Source organism: Epargyreus clarus, unplaced genomic scaffold (genome assembly GCF_041222505.1).
Source record: "Epargyreus clarus isolate Ecla_fem2 unplaced genomic scaffold, WU_Ecla_fem_2.2 ptg000019l, whole genome shotgun sequence".
NCBI lineage: Eukaryota > Metazoa > Arthropoda > Insecta > Lepidoptera > Hesperiidae > Epargyreus > Epargyreus clarus.
Genome location: NW_027332227.1, coordinates 14123784 through 14139455, shown reverse-complemented (window position 1 = coordinate 14139455; position 15672 = coordinate 14123784). Strand labels below are relative to the sequence as shown.

The 15672-nt window shown below is 32.4% G+C and overlaps 1 protein-coding gene across 1 annotated transcript in view; it reads right to left on the bottom strand.

Annotated features, from left to right (window-relative positions):
- jar (Myosin heavy chain 95F jaguar) overlaps positions 1-15672 on the bottom strand; it is a 50248-nt gene that overhangs the window by 27975 nt on the left and 6601 nt on the right. The window lies entirely within an intron of this gene.

The following is a 15672-nucleotide window of genomic DNA, read 5'->3' as shown; positions in this document are numbered from 1 at the left end:
CCTTAGAGACAGTTCACGCAAAGTTACTAGATTGATTTTTAGTTTTAAAAATAATAATGTTATTTCCCTATAACTCAAATGTACTGAAACATATCTATAATGCCATCTTGTAGAATGATTTTTAGGATTCCGTACTCAAAGGGTAAAACGAAACCCTCCGCTGTCTGTTCGTGAGTGCTTTTTGAAAACTGATAAGTGGAGCACCCCTCGCTTTTTTCACAATTATACTATTTACTGTTCCTTAATTGATTCCTAGATTGAAAATTATTTTCTAATTTTTATTTGATTTTATCATAAAAGCGTGTTTTTTAGTTTTTTGAACTATATTTATTTTGTCAAGGTTCCACCACAAAAAACATGTTTCTATATAAGTTAGGTTTTACGCTGTAAATGATGGGTATTATCATGAGATACTTTATATCTTAATGTTGTATCATTAGGAGTTTTAATTAAAGTAAATGTCATAAGGAAACTTAACGTTTCAAGTACTTCCCAGTACCGTCTAGGCCTAGCTATAAAGGTACACCCCACGACGACCAAATTCCTGCAAACAATTAGCAATTCAATCCCGAACATTACTGAGAGTACTGAGACCGTCCAACAATAGCTCGGTTGCATTACAAACACGCTGACACAGTATCAGATGTTGCGTGCATATCACACGCATTACCGACACGATTGCCCGCGTAATTAGATGATTGTGTATGCAACCTTGACTCTATAAAAATAGCAGCAGTGGGAAACCTTAACGTGCTGGAAATAGTTCACAGTTATGCATTCCATTTTCTATACGGAGCTGGTTTTTACGCGATTGTTAGTAAGGCAGTTTTTGTTAGGAAAGAAAGAGGTTTAAATAAATGAAATGAGCCAGTGGACTTTTTAGGTAATACAGACTTATACAACACTTTTTAATAATCTGAAATATTTAATGATATTTTAAAATAGAAAAACATCAGAATAATTGTAGGTATGTAAAAAGATATTGTAATATTGCTTTATAGTATAATCGTCTATATATTAAATTGTTAATAAATTCTGCAACATCGTATTAAAATCATAAATCATTACTAGTTTTACATAATAACTTGTTATGGTTATGTTATTCGTAACTTTATTAAAAGGTGGATCAATGTTATCTGTCGTTAGCCTGAACGATTTTAAAAAGGATACGATATAAGAAACTCGTCTCTAACGGATATCTGAAGCTTATCTATAGATAATCGAGGTCAAAAGCCTCGCTTTGTGAATAATTAACAATAAAACAGCCAGCAAGCGAACGGCGACAATAAAGTCGTTGCCCTCCGGCATTTTCAGAGCGTGTTGCCCAACAATGGTTGGTTAGTCTCAAGAAAGTCTTTGTCACGGAATTTGCGACCTTAGATATTCCAAACTAGACACAAATATTGGATATGGCTGAAATTATTCCGGTCACGGTGCACATTAGGCCCGACCTGGCGACCTCAAACTGTGCCCTTTGGAGCAAATGGCCGGTATGACCGCGCCCATCAATCTTAAGGTTTCAGTTTATGTGGAGACGAGTGTTATTGTCGCTGTCCTAAAAAGGATCCAACCCATTTTATATTATGATCAGGTCGTTCTACTTGATTGTGTTGAACAAATTCCGGCTAATACATATAACATTGTTTTAGTGGTTACATTTCTTTAATATCTCTAATTATATAGATATATTTATCCGACAATTACTATTTAAGTAAATAAGATTCCGAATAAAGTATAAGCGAACAAAAAGTATTCAAACTCAAAGACTGAATCATAATTACGTTCTCTGAAACCTACAGTAGAAGTAAATAATCTGAAAACAAAACATTTATAGGAACAGAAAGATGATAAATAAGGTAAATAAATATTTGAATAGTGAAATCTAAAGAACACTGACCTAACATTTGCCGGCGGCCATGTTGACTAAGTTATGATCGAAGATGCGTCATAAGTATGTAGATAATATATTCTTTTCAAGTTTTTCCTGTACCTGATTGCACATTACAGTCATAAATGCACGTTGCGGTGAAGATAGTGATCTTCAACGCTTTTCCTACTACGATTTGAATAACATCCTTCATGCATAAACCAGCAAAACGAGTAATGTTCATACTTATGCAAATTTAATTACTGCAATTATGATCGACTTCAATATTAAACCTATTGAAATATTACTTGGCTGGCACGAATCCATCCTAATGTGTTATTAAATTCAAGAACACTGAAATATTTAAATATTTTAGGATATTTATCTACTTCAGTATTAAATGCAGTAACATCCCGGAATCTTACCGAGAAATAAACAAAAGACAGACACGTAACCAGACACGTAAATGCAATGTCGATTTTAAAATGAAATATCCTCTCTGAAACAGTTGACGAATGAAAAGACACAATTAAGTGTATTGAAGTCATCATGATTAAAGCGAGTGAATTATGTTTGAATGAATGTCGTTGATGAATCATATGAGATCTTGTAACGTAATGTAATGTCGTTTATTATGTAGAGGGAGACAGATGTTTTGTGAGCAAACAAACCGGCTGTAATGGTGAACACAATGGTATCACGCGCCGGTGGTACTATGGGGGCGGTATAATTTGTACTAGACTTTGTTTAATAAACAATAGTTTTGCTTGAATTCTAATTATTACTTGAAGAATTAAAACTAGATTGCCCTGTTCTGATTTGCACAGAAATGGATTAATGAATGGAATATGCAAAGCGTTTTTAGCATCTTGAAAACTAGTAGAAAATCGAATATTGTAAACATTCTTTCACGTGAGTACAAGAGTGGCTGATTAAACAATAAATTCCATTTTTTATAAAAACAACAAAGCTGATTAAGATATTGCATTTATAAATTATATAACAAAGGAAACTAGTTATTTAGTCACACCGATAAATTATAAAACGAACGTAATTTACCTGATACTAATACGCACAATAAAGAAGGCACTTATACGGGAATAGCGAATAAAAAGACGACCACTACCACTACGCAACTGTCCTTAGAATCTTGTTAAACAGATTTTTTATCAATTTTATCAAAGTCACATTATTATGAAACCAATCAATGATAATGTGATATTCCATTTTTAATCAACATTCATTTGAAGGTATTTTTAAATGTATGATGTAATTGCAATTTACAATCTTGTAAATATTTGCAACGAAATAACTAAGAGCGGATGCCAATGTTACTGTGACCTCACAGTATAAATGGAAATAAATTAGTCCTCATGAGGCCGCATTTTTGCAATGAACGTGTGGGAAAAAGTTATTTTTAAATAGTGACATGTTAGATAAGTGCGATAATAATCTGGGCATGAAAAATATAACAAATGTTTTAATATAGGTAAATGTTGAATCGTATTAGAGACTTTAAAATCCTTTTGAATAGCTAGATATGTTAAAAATAAAGTTAGTATTGTCTTTCATCAAACAAACACGGAGACAATAAACAGAAATTGTAACAAATGATCCCAGTGAGTCAGTACAGCACTAAATTGGCATTACCGACCCCCGGGGTCGTGCTGCGATTGCGCACCACTTTACGAATTAAAACTCATGCTTTTATACACGCCGTATGTGAATTCGTTGTTTATGTGAGAAAAAATTATGCGATTTTAACTTAGTAATTGAAATAAACACATATGTTAATAAATATATATATTCACCAAATACTCAGTATTAAAGTATATTATTTAACATCACCTCGACAGTCGAGGTAAACTAGCATTAGAAAACATGACACAATTTTTACCACTAAATACGGTTAAATGTCCCAAGTAATTAGTGCAAAAAACTATTAAAAAAGCCTTCTTACATCTTGTTACATTGCCATGATATAATCTCACATTAAAACCTCACTTATACGTGATAAAATTGTTTGTAAAATAGCGCAAATACCAATGGGTTATACAAGTAGAATCAAGATAAGGACAAACTAAAGCAGTATACAATAATCACATAAATTGCAGATATATCTAAATTTTCTATTCTAACACTGAACATACAATTGGAGCTAGAAATACAGTTATTATCTTATCTCCTCCAAGGTTCAAACACAATGAAAATTCTTACAGACGTGAATTTCCATGTATTTCTCACTTTTTGTTCGAGCCTCAAGATAAAATAGACAATGCATCCGACGCGACGTTAGAAATAAATTAAGATGACACATTATGATGAACGCTTTGTTCTCCTGAATTGAAAGTCAAGGGCATAATAAGGTGGCGTTTACATGTTCCGATCTTTACTAATCTTTGTAAGCTAAAGGCTAAAATTCTTACAATACTTATAATCTTAAAAATTATATAGATACATGAAACGGTGATTTAGACTACAATTATGTTGAATATGTTAATATCGGAGGAAGTTAACAAACAATGAAAACAGAACCGGAATGCGGTAGAGCATTAAAAATCATACAACTGATAGAGACAAACTTGCGCAGGCGAACTGGCAGGTACGAGTCGATGAACGCAAAGATTACGCATAGCTATAATGGTAGGCGGTGCGAACACCTGCCTTATAGAGACAGAGGTCCAGTTTGTAGCTCCCACGCATCTATAGGTAATATTCTTGTAGAAAACTACATACTGACGAGGAGCAACATAATCAATAATGCTGTATGATGAATAATAATAGAGACAATTATAAAAAACTATACGCCAACTGAATATGGAGGCTTAAATATCTTCAAACCTAAATATCTTCTTCTTGTGGTTATTTAAGTTTAAAAGTTGCTTAAACCTTAAACATGTGTGATATCAAGATCAGTTTAATGGTTACGACTAAACCAAATTTCATGATGAGATAAAGAATCGTGAGTCATCATGGGCAAAGATTACATCGAGATGTAATAAATAAAGGCTAAGCTAAGATAACGAGATTAGGCTGACAAACTTGTTGCAATACACGAAAATGTATGAAAAAATCGACATGATACATAATACAGAATGTTTGTATTAAATTGGATTTGAAGACCAGCAACTACCGTTAAGCATATCTAAAATAATAACAAGCAAAACTAATTCTGAAGCTACCAGCATGTTATTTGACAATTTGAAAACCAAATTATATGAAATCTGTAAATACTATATGTATATTGGTCGTTTTCATTTCATTTCATTTCTAGAATATAAATAAAATCTAAAATTTTAGCAAAAAGAGTTGATGGTTTCGAATAATCATTATTTAACTGATAATAAAGCGTCGAACTCCTGGGGTTATTCTGGGTTCTATTTCAATCTGACAGGACAAAAGTACACCTATAATTTACAGTGATAACAACAATAGAAGAATATCACTGGGATTTGTGATAACAAATCCTACCATGTCAACGATTTGAGACATACTATTTGTCGGTGTAATTAATTAAGTAGGTAATAAGGAAAAATATTTGTAAGTGAATCTTAATCTTTCAGAGATAATTTTGTTGAAAGGAGAGTTACTTAAATCAAAATGTTGTTAAAACCAGAACGAAATAATTTATAGCATTGCATTAACACATATCATGTAAATAAAACGAGTTTAAAACCACTTCCCGCTTAGGAGATGATAGCTGGTGCCATCACAAGGCACGCTGCACACCAGATGTCTAACATTAATTGAGTTACACTCCATTTAGACCATTACCGCAATTAAACATACTGAATTACTCATAGCAGTCGATAACACATGACGGAAGAGACTATCCATTAATATTCACATCACACGACGCTATTCCATTTGACATAATATAAACTGATGTCGTGAAACTGAGAAGATTGTTTGTTTTTTGATTGAACCTGCATGTACCATGTAACCTGGATGTACCAGTCGGATTAAAAAAATCTTTGAATTTGACAGTTAATTTTAGAAGGATTTCAATTTATCAAAGTCTATAATGTGGATCAAGAGATACAGCTTTACCTCCCAACGAACGAAAATAGTTACGATTTTTTAAATGAAGAGAGTGGAGTAGGTAAATGGAAATAGGGATAATGGAAGAGTATTGAAAGTGCTCTATATAAAAGCGGGAGAAACCGCGAGGCATAGCTAGTCCATTAAAAATATTCCCATCACGCGACGTTGTGCATCATTTGACGTAACACATAATTCGTTACGCTATATTCACAGCGAGGCGCTTACATAAAATGTTTTTTGTCCGTCTGAGGGTTCATTATCAAGATCAGTTTGTTTGTTTGTTTTTTTTTTAATTTAAGTTTTGAAATTGTTTAATAGAAATAGCTGATTCATTCGTAATTGTAACATTTGTATACTTTTGGTTATGCAAAAGATCATTTACCAGTACAGGGAACATAGAAGTTTGCTCAAATTTCATAAAATTAGAAAGAAAATAAGTAAACTTCTAAAATGTTTTGGTTCAATAGATGTCAACATATTTTTACATATTATTTCCAAAAGATCCCCAAGTTCTGAACAACAAAAACGGTCCTATTAGATTCCCGAGGGCACAACAATACAAACGTCGTGGTCCGTGAACACGTCTTTATAAAACGAAGCGCACTTAGTCATCGAGTTCCCCCAATGCCAAGGCTGGCTCGCCATTTAGTGGCTATAACCAAACTGGTTCCATATGTCGGTCAGACGGTGCCACTGTTTCGACCAACGGTTCGCTAACCGGTAACATGCCGCTAATCTAACATTTGAATCGTCCTCGAATGCATGGACAGTGAAAGCAAATAGAATGTTTACTTGCAATGGTAGCTGCATGCATGTTGTTTCGTTTCGCATTTGATGAGAGCAGCTCCATAAAAATAAGTTCATATAACAATGACTGTAACATGTCGGCTTTAATATCAGCCCTATCACCTAAGGCGTCAAAAATGAATCAATGTTTATTGCTATGTGCTATTGAACAGACAATCGTTTCAAAATCAGGCACAAACACCGTAATTTATTTTCTTGGAATATAATCATAGATATTTCAAGTCATACCGTATTTGCCGGTGCCTGCAACGCTAGACATAACTGATAAACAAGTTGTAAACATTCATGCAATGGGGAATGGCCGAGCCGTGTTCAAATAATTTGTGGTATTGAGCACAACAATGAAATGGTATTGATCGAAGAAATTGCTTACAACGGGATATCTGACATTACGATCACCGTTGAAACTGTTTTAAGTAAAATAAAACCGACTTGTCCGTTACGTTATAAAATTGATCCATAATGTGACCATGTATTCATAATGACGCTGACGTCATCGTCAAATCATATGTGAATATTCTAATAGCAGGATGGGAGCAATCTAAAATGTAAATTTTATATCATTATTCGATTTGTTGCTTAAGCTGAATATGATCAATCATAGATCAAGTAGGTATGTATGTAAGTATTATTAAAGACAGGATGTTGCAAGATAAATGTAAATAATGTTATCCTCCTTGTAATTTCTTACATGACGTATAATGACGATAACAAAGATCAATCTCTGATAGTCTAATAACTAACCAGTTGTCCCAAAATCTGTTTCTGGGGAAAAATAGGTATGATAAAATGATTAATTTATCATCAATGTCACCGTGTCTACTACAAACATGGTATGTATTATTAAATGCATTTAAAAAGTTTGCCTTTGCCGACCGTACGACACCAAACTATACGAAAAAGTTTTCTATAGTTGACAAAGTTAAAAACACACGTAAGTTACGTAATTCATCAACCATAAGTCAAGCCACCATTAGACTGGTGATAATGCAGTAATTAATGTGAATAACATCACGTCATGTTTCCGCCTTTCCGCACAGGTACAGTATATTAGTTAGTATTTTTCTTACATACTTTTGTTTGCAGATACTGGGTCCGACTATATTTGAATTATTCACTGGAATTCCGTTAAAGAATCATTTTTTATTTCCAGCAATTGAAAATATAATACCTCTTACGGACATAGTTACTTTCACGTTATTTTTCATCACATACGTCAACGTACACCTAGTAATTATTTTATATTAGCAGTTAAAGATAATTAAGACATAATTAAAGTTCAAACTCGCATACAAACACGCGCTGAAAAATTGTTTAATGATAAAATGGCTTCCAAATACTTCGAAGATAATAGAACAAAAACCTCAGTAACACTTTGAATAGCAATTAATACGTCTTTAATTATAGTGGGCAGCGATGGCGCATCAAGGCAATTGTCATGTGATCAATGAGGTCAAGTTGCATCAATATGGTGTAGGTTAACGACTAAATCATCGCAGGGGCACCTCACAGGGCCATATCAATTTATACCCGGCCCCCTCTGCTGAAAACGGATATGTGCCATACTGTGAGTGTGACGCAGATACAGGTGATGGCCGTAAACGGTGGAACAGGGCACTGTCTGAGAGAGAGTGTGATCCATGAGTCTCCGTGGGATTGATTGAGCATTGAATGAAAACGACCAATAAACACAAAATCTGCAAATGGACGTTAAAATAGATTTAATACAAAGAACTGTTTAGACAAAAGAAAAACAAAAATGAAGAATTCGTTCGTAATTTTCAAATAACAGCGAATTTATAACCTCATGTGATTATTTCATGATATAAAAAACATATTTCATATTTTTATCAGTGTAGCTATGGTCTTGCTAATCCTGGAATTTTATGTAATCTGTGATCGAGTCTTTCAATCATAGGGATTAGGCTACCGTTCACCCAACACGCAAGCACTGTCGTGTGGAAAGTAATGTGAAATTACAAATTTTGTGTTAAGAATTTACGATATACCGATAAACCATGCAATTTCAAACTCTGACATGCAATTTCGGGAAAATATATTTCAAGGAGGAAAAACCCTTACAAGAAATTCCTAATTCAATCCAAACACCCTATGCAGATATAAAAACAAGTCTGATTTATACGACTCGTGCAATATCTGTTGGAAGATAGCAAAAACTCAAGCCTCTTATAATGTATAATATTCAAGTAGGTTATATATGATAAAGCTGGCAGCTGAAAAACATATATTTTTACTTCTTCTAATTTGTCATTCTGTCAATGATTCGATATAATAAAAAGTATCTTTTTGGAGTGAATTTTATTTTATTATATTTCATAGTTTATTTTCTCGTTCTCCTGTGGCCTATTCCCAACAGGTTATGGGCCCAGGCTACGCTATCGTAAAATATTGAAAAATATAGTCATCTACTAAGTATAAAATTTATGTAATATTTCAAACATGGAGTCGCGGAAGAAAAAGACACATGAAAAATGTTTGATGGCGAACGGCGATGGCAAACAATAATATATAAGTGTCTAAACCAATACCGTCTACGGCGAAAACAATAATGGATGACTTAAATAAAATTACGAATGGAGAATTTTTTGGCTACACAATTATTTTGACTGCGTAAGAAACAACTTAATTTGGAATTGCGACCAGATATCAAACGCTGATACAACTTATTTTAATGATTGAGTAATATGATCACTAACTTGGTGCTAAACTTGATTAAATGGATCAATGGATGAAATGGATCGACGGATTATGGATCAAAGGATGAAACGAATCGACGGAATGCATATAATTCAATGTCTCATCTTTTAGATTCAATGAATACATTCAAAATGTTCAAAGTAAAATTGAGACCTGAAACAACTGAACTTCAAATATCACACGCTTGTATAAATATAAATTTTAATATAGAGAAATGTGTAAACTACTACAAGAATACTTACTACATCATGCAGATACACAAGCTAATATGAATTTTTATCATGGAAACTGTTGGTGTAAAAATTATATTTTTTGCGATCTGAACCCGTCGCTATTACTGATGCTAACTGTCATTATATCAAGTACCTAATTGCAACAAAATGGAGACAGTAGTAGCTATATAACTGTAAATGCATTGGACACTGCAAATAAAAATAAGGACAGTTTCGCTTTTATGTCTTAAAAATGAAATTTATTTGATTTTTGTTCCAATTCTAACCCTGACACTTGTTTTTCTTTTAGATTTGAAAACTCTGATCACTTTGAAAATACGAAGGATTAATATGTATTAAATGACAGACTACGTTTAAAATTGGAGGAGCTAAAGATTTGGTAAAGGTAAAAACAAAGAATTTAAAATTCTATACTGTTCACCAAAAGTTCTGTGGAACTTTAGTTCTATGGAACTTAAGCTGTACCTATGCAGCTTCTTAGTAAATCGAATTGAACAATAAAAGGTATGTCGGTTATTAAAAAATGAAGGGCATATTTATAAAAATAGTAAATGTCTAATATGTAGTATAAAGGATGATAGTATCATTATTTTTCATAAAATGATAGATCACAGTATAAAATAAACTTAATTCAAAGTTAGAAATCGTATTAGTTATGGCACAAACGGTCATTTGAATAAACAGAAATTAAATTTGAATAGCAGTGATAGCCTAATGGTTAAGAAACTCGACCTGTCTAACGAAGGGTCCGAGGTTCAAATCCCAGGCAATCACCTCTGAATTTTTTCAAAGTTATGTGTGTATTAGAAATTAATTATTACTTGCTTTAAAGGTAAAGGAAAACATCGTGAAGAAATCTTCTACACCTGAAAGATTTATATAATAAAAAATCTGAAAGGTATGTGAGTCTACCAATACTCACTTGGCTAACGCGATGGATTATGACCGAAACCTTCTCATTCTGATAGGAGACTCATGCCCAGCAGTGGGACAATAAATGGGTTGATGAAATTTGAATATTTTTAAAGATTTTATTATTGACCGTCATATGACAATCTTGAATACTTATATGTAATCTGTGATCTTGAATTTCTGAAAGTCAAGACTGACCAGCTAATGGTAAAAAAAAACATTTTTTTTTTTTTTTATTATTCACTGTGATGTTTGCGATTCGATAACGTCGACTTCCTTTGATGACAAAAATTGTCTTTATGTTACATGTATTTTAAATGGGAAATAAGTATCATTTCAAAAATGTCTAAAAGTGAAAATGTATCCTATAGTAACATTATTCATTTACATTATGATAATGATCGAGAATATATTTCTGAAATAATGAACTTAAGGAATTTTTGTTGGCAAGATAATTATGTATCATTAAAATTTACCTTATAAAACACAATAAAATGGTGAAACAGAGCAAATGAATCGTATATTAACCGAAATGGTTGTAAATGCGAAATTAAATAAAGCTTTTGGGGTGAAGCTGTTACAACAGTCATATACCTACTTATATTTATAAAAATATACATATTCCCCACTAAAGCTCTGATAATAAATAAATAAAACACCATGTAAATTGTGGAAAGGTAAAAACAAAATCGATCATATGAAAATGTTTTGGTGCTACTGCTACGTTCGTAACACAGTTAGCAAGATTAAAGATAAAAATATTTTAGATCCAGCCTAGTTGGTAAAGATTTTAATGGATATACATTATTAAATATTAAAAGTAATGAAATGTCCATAGCTGCTAAGCAGATCATGTAGTTGATGAATTAAATATTGAAAATAATGACAACAAACATTGAGCATTACATATCAATATAAAATTTAGAAAGCCTGACTCTGATTCGGCGAAACTAATTGAAAGCTAACAACAACATTCCTTAAATGATAATGCGTCAACAATAACTATTAAATACTTGATCAATCCCCGAATTATTATATACGGACGCACAATCCTGATAGCTGATTTTTATTAAGTACTTTGCAATAATTACCTAAATAATTTAAAGGTATTTTAAGGTGCCTATTAAATGGTGAAAAGCAGTACAAAGTGAAATTAAGCCACAAAGGAGCAATCAAATCTGATATTTTGTTTACAGACCTAAATATGTTAACATTATTAGTTGCAAGTGGGTATTTACCACAAATAATAATGAACTAAGTATTTAAATCAGAAAAAATAACAAAGCTCGTTTAGTTGCTCGAAGTTTCACTAAGAAATTCAGTTTCAGTAAGAAATTTTACAGGATTAAGATGTAACGTTCGCACCAATAGCCAGATTTACTACATTTAGATAGATTTAAATGTACACCATATGGACGAAAATACTACCTTTGTAAATTTCATTTGATATAATTAGAAAAATATATTATAATGGTTTTCATACAGAGAATATTTATATGGTAGTACCAGAAGGTAAAGGTTGCTAAAGATAAAGAAGGTTGCCTAAAGATAATAAAGTAAGTAAATTAAATAAAAGCTTTAACGGCTTAAAGCACACATCTCGGCTTTGGTTTGAACGTCTTCATGTTATACTTAAATATAGGGTTTAAAAACTCTTAAAGGTACATTCTCATGCAGATGCATGTAGATAAATGTTTAAATATACCTATATAAGATGAATTAATACGGATAAGAATATATATATGTATAGAATAAGATATATGTATAGTCCCACACGTATGTATATGGTTTAATAATTTCAACAAAATAAGCATTATAAATTTGCAAAAACATTTTAATGCAAATAATTTATATTACAAATACAAAATAAATAACATAATTTCTTGATATAGATGTTGAAAGAATAGCAAATACAAAGTAATTAAAACTGCATAATTTCGTACGAAAACAATGTAGACACAGTCGCAGTCTCATCAGCTAAAGCAAAGTACGAGTATAAGGTTTTGTTTGAAGTTTTCTTTGTATATTTGACTGATAAATCGATGTGGTCTGAAGTATCTTCAGCTCCACATGTGCCATGGTTAAGTTTGCCATTGTAAAAACATTTATATTTATTGTAAAAAGATGTGTGTTATGGAGTTTCTTTCGCCGCTTCTCCTCCATAACGAAACACCTAGTGAAGTGGTGGTAGATGTAATGACATTCAAGAAGTGTTCTGCAAAGAACGTATTTATAAATTGTTTTATACTTGAATTTTTGAGGGAGGCTGTTGGAAGATAGCAAAAACTCAAGCCTCTTATAATGTATAATATTCAAGTAGGTTATATATGATAAAGCTGGCAGCTGAAAAACATATATTTTTACTTCTTCTAATTTGTCATTCTGTCAATGATTCGATATAATAAAAAGTATCTTTTTGGAGTGAATTTTATTTTATTATATTTCATAGTTTATTTTCTCGTTCTCCTGTGGCCTATTCCCAACAATATCTAACGCAGTACCTATCGTTGACACATTTCGGTAAAATATATTTGTAAGCGGAAAACGCCATTTCAAGAAATTCCTAATTCAGTTGAAGCACGCAACGCAGAAATACTAGCAAACCACTTAACATTGTGCAATGGATAATGGGGATTGCGTGGTAACATCTCATCTATCTTCGGAGGGTAATTTACGTACCGAGACAAAAGTAGTATCAACTTTACCGTACCCTTTCCAAGAATTTTCAATTTTAGGTACTTTAGCGAATAATAGTTATTTTAGTGTAGTTGTTGTTTCTAGAAAAAAGTGACATATTTTTGCCACTTTTTTCCGGCACCGCACAGTAGAATAACTAGGCTAATCCAAAACAGATTTAATTTAGGTATTGTTTCAAAATATGTCAAGTAATTTCAGCCCTGGCTACGATCCTTTATTAAAAAATAAAAGTTAAACTACAGATACCGCTAAAATATTATTTAAAGTAGAATTTGATACAACGCATCATGCCGTTTTCGCAACCTACATTTCACGACTACGGGTCATTTATTTTCAAAGAGAGCAACGGGTGACTGCATGCAAAATCCACTTTCTCTAAAATCAACTCTTGAAACGACTCGTTACGAAGCAATAAAGTTTGTCAGTAATACCCCGGCTCTCGACAGTATCTTATAGGAGTAAACAGATTAAAATCTTTCACCGTATTCACCAGCTTTTACTCCAAGATGTATGTTTTCCAGTAGTTAATTTAATTACAAGCTCAATATTAGTGAATGCAATTTCTAGTCAGAATACTTTGTCGTATACATTGCTTTCACTCTTTAGATGATTGCGTTCAACTAGTTTATTTTAACTCAATATGCGTGAACGTAATAAAATTGCTTATTAGATGGGAAATTATGAAAATATAGTGTATTTAATTTATCTCAATAGGCTTCAAGTGCTTTCTCTATCAGCTATATCATTTAATGATTAATTGTCATAGCTGAACGATGATTACTGGTTTGAAGTATAAACACATATAAAGTATTTATGCATATTTAATTGATGACCTAACCATCATCAATTACAGCTTCCTTCAATACAAGTACAGCGGCGGATGTCATCCCGTTAGTGCGAGATAATCTCCGATTGAGTAACGGTACCGGAGCCTTAGGAGGTGGACAGAGTCGGCGTAGCGTGGCGGCTAACAGAAGCCTTGCAAGCACGATCGATATCGTATAACGTGGGAATAGATGGCAAATCGTTTTGGTTGCTATTACGTAATGAGACGGTGCTTAGAGGAAGTTTCCTAATTGAAATAATCTCTTGACGGTATTTAAAACGTTTTCAAATCATCGGGACATTTTTTGCTTCTGTTAAATCCAGATATTAGTCAAAGAAGTATGGTTCGATCTCTGATATTTGCAACAAAACCTAGGAATGCTAAAGAAAAATATATCGTCAAGACGATTACAAAACAGATAATAAAAAGGTGTAGAATGTTGTAATCTTCACACCTCTTGGAGAGAAAAAAGTTATGATCGATATTGTTGATGATATAACTCTTCAGGAAGTAGAAAGGTAATATTAAACGATGATTCGTATGAAAATGATTAATGATCAATAACTTTCTAAATCACATTATGGAGCTCAGAAGTTGCTAGATCATCATATTGAAGTGTCAACTGACTCAATAAAAAGACGAATCATGTTCAAAGTAACAATTTCGCTCCATCATTTCTTTTAAAATGCAAGTTCAAATGCCTTTACTTCGATGGATGAACATTAACTATAGACTTTTAAATTCTTTTCGATACTTCTTTTCTATCATTTTGTCTTGTTGTATATAAGACACGATTTAAATATAAGATAGTACTTGTTTAAAATCGAAAGATGGTAAAAATTGTAAAACAATTTTATAATTATAAATTCTATATTTGGTACTTTTATCATACACCTACACATATTATTAAGATTGTAAGGAGAATTCCAATGAAATTAGATGTAATAACACTTTCCACGTAATCGCTGATCATCGTGTGTCGTCATAAAAATTCGAGTAATCTTGATCATAAATGAAATCATATCTTTAAATAATGTTATTATCTATAAAACTGTAAGCCATGATACTAGTTTAAGGAACTGTAACAATAACAATTATAGCTGTTAAAATGATGAAACAGCTTTGTTTTTTCTTCACACTCCATGGCGTGTGTATAAACAACATATCAGACGCGTTACCAGACGATAGACATAAGTTTATCCATCTCTTTCCTTCCAATTATGTTTTGATAGAGTGGGAGCAGGTCATAAAAGTCTAAAATAAACATTCAAATTAAGCTAGGGGTCGGAAATCCGTGTTTCCGTTGACTACCGACGCGTGACCATACCTTCCGGCTGCGGGGTGCTCACACTGAACGTACCTTGTTTTGTTTTAAATTCAATGTTAACACCGTATTGTCATTAGTCATGGTCTTGTCACAATGCAAATGTAACCTGTTTAGTAGATATTCGATCATTTTAGAGTGTTGCTTCAATTTAGTCTCATAACTGGAGAAACGGGCTAATACGGAAGGTTGAAATACGCATCAAGTTTCTAACACGAATAATAGAATACTGTGTCAGATGTTA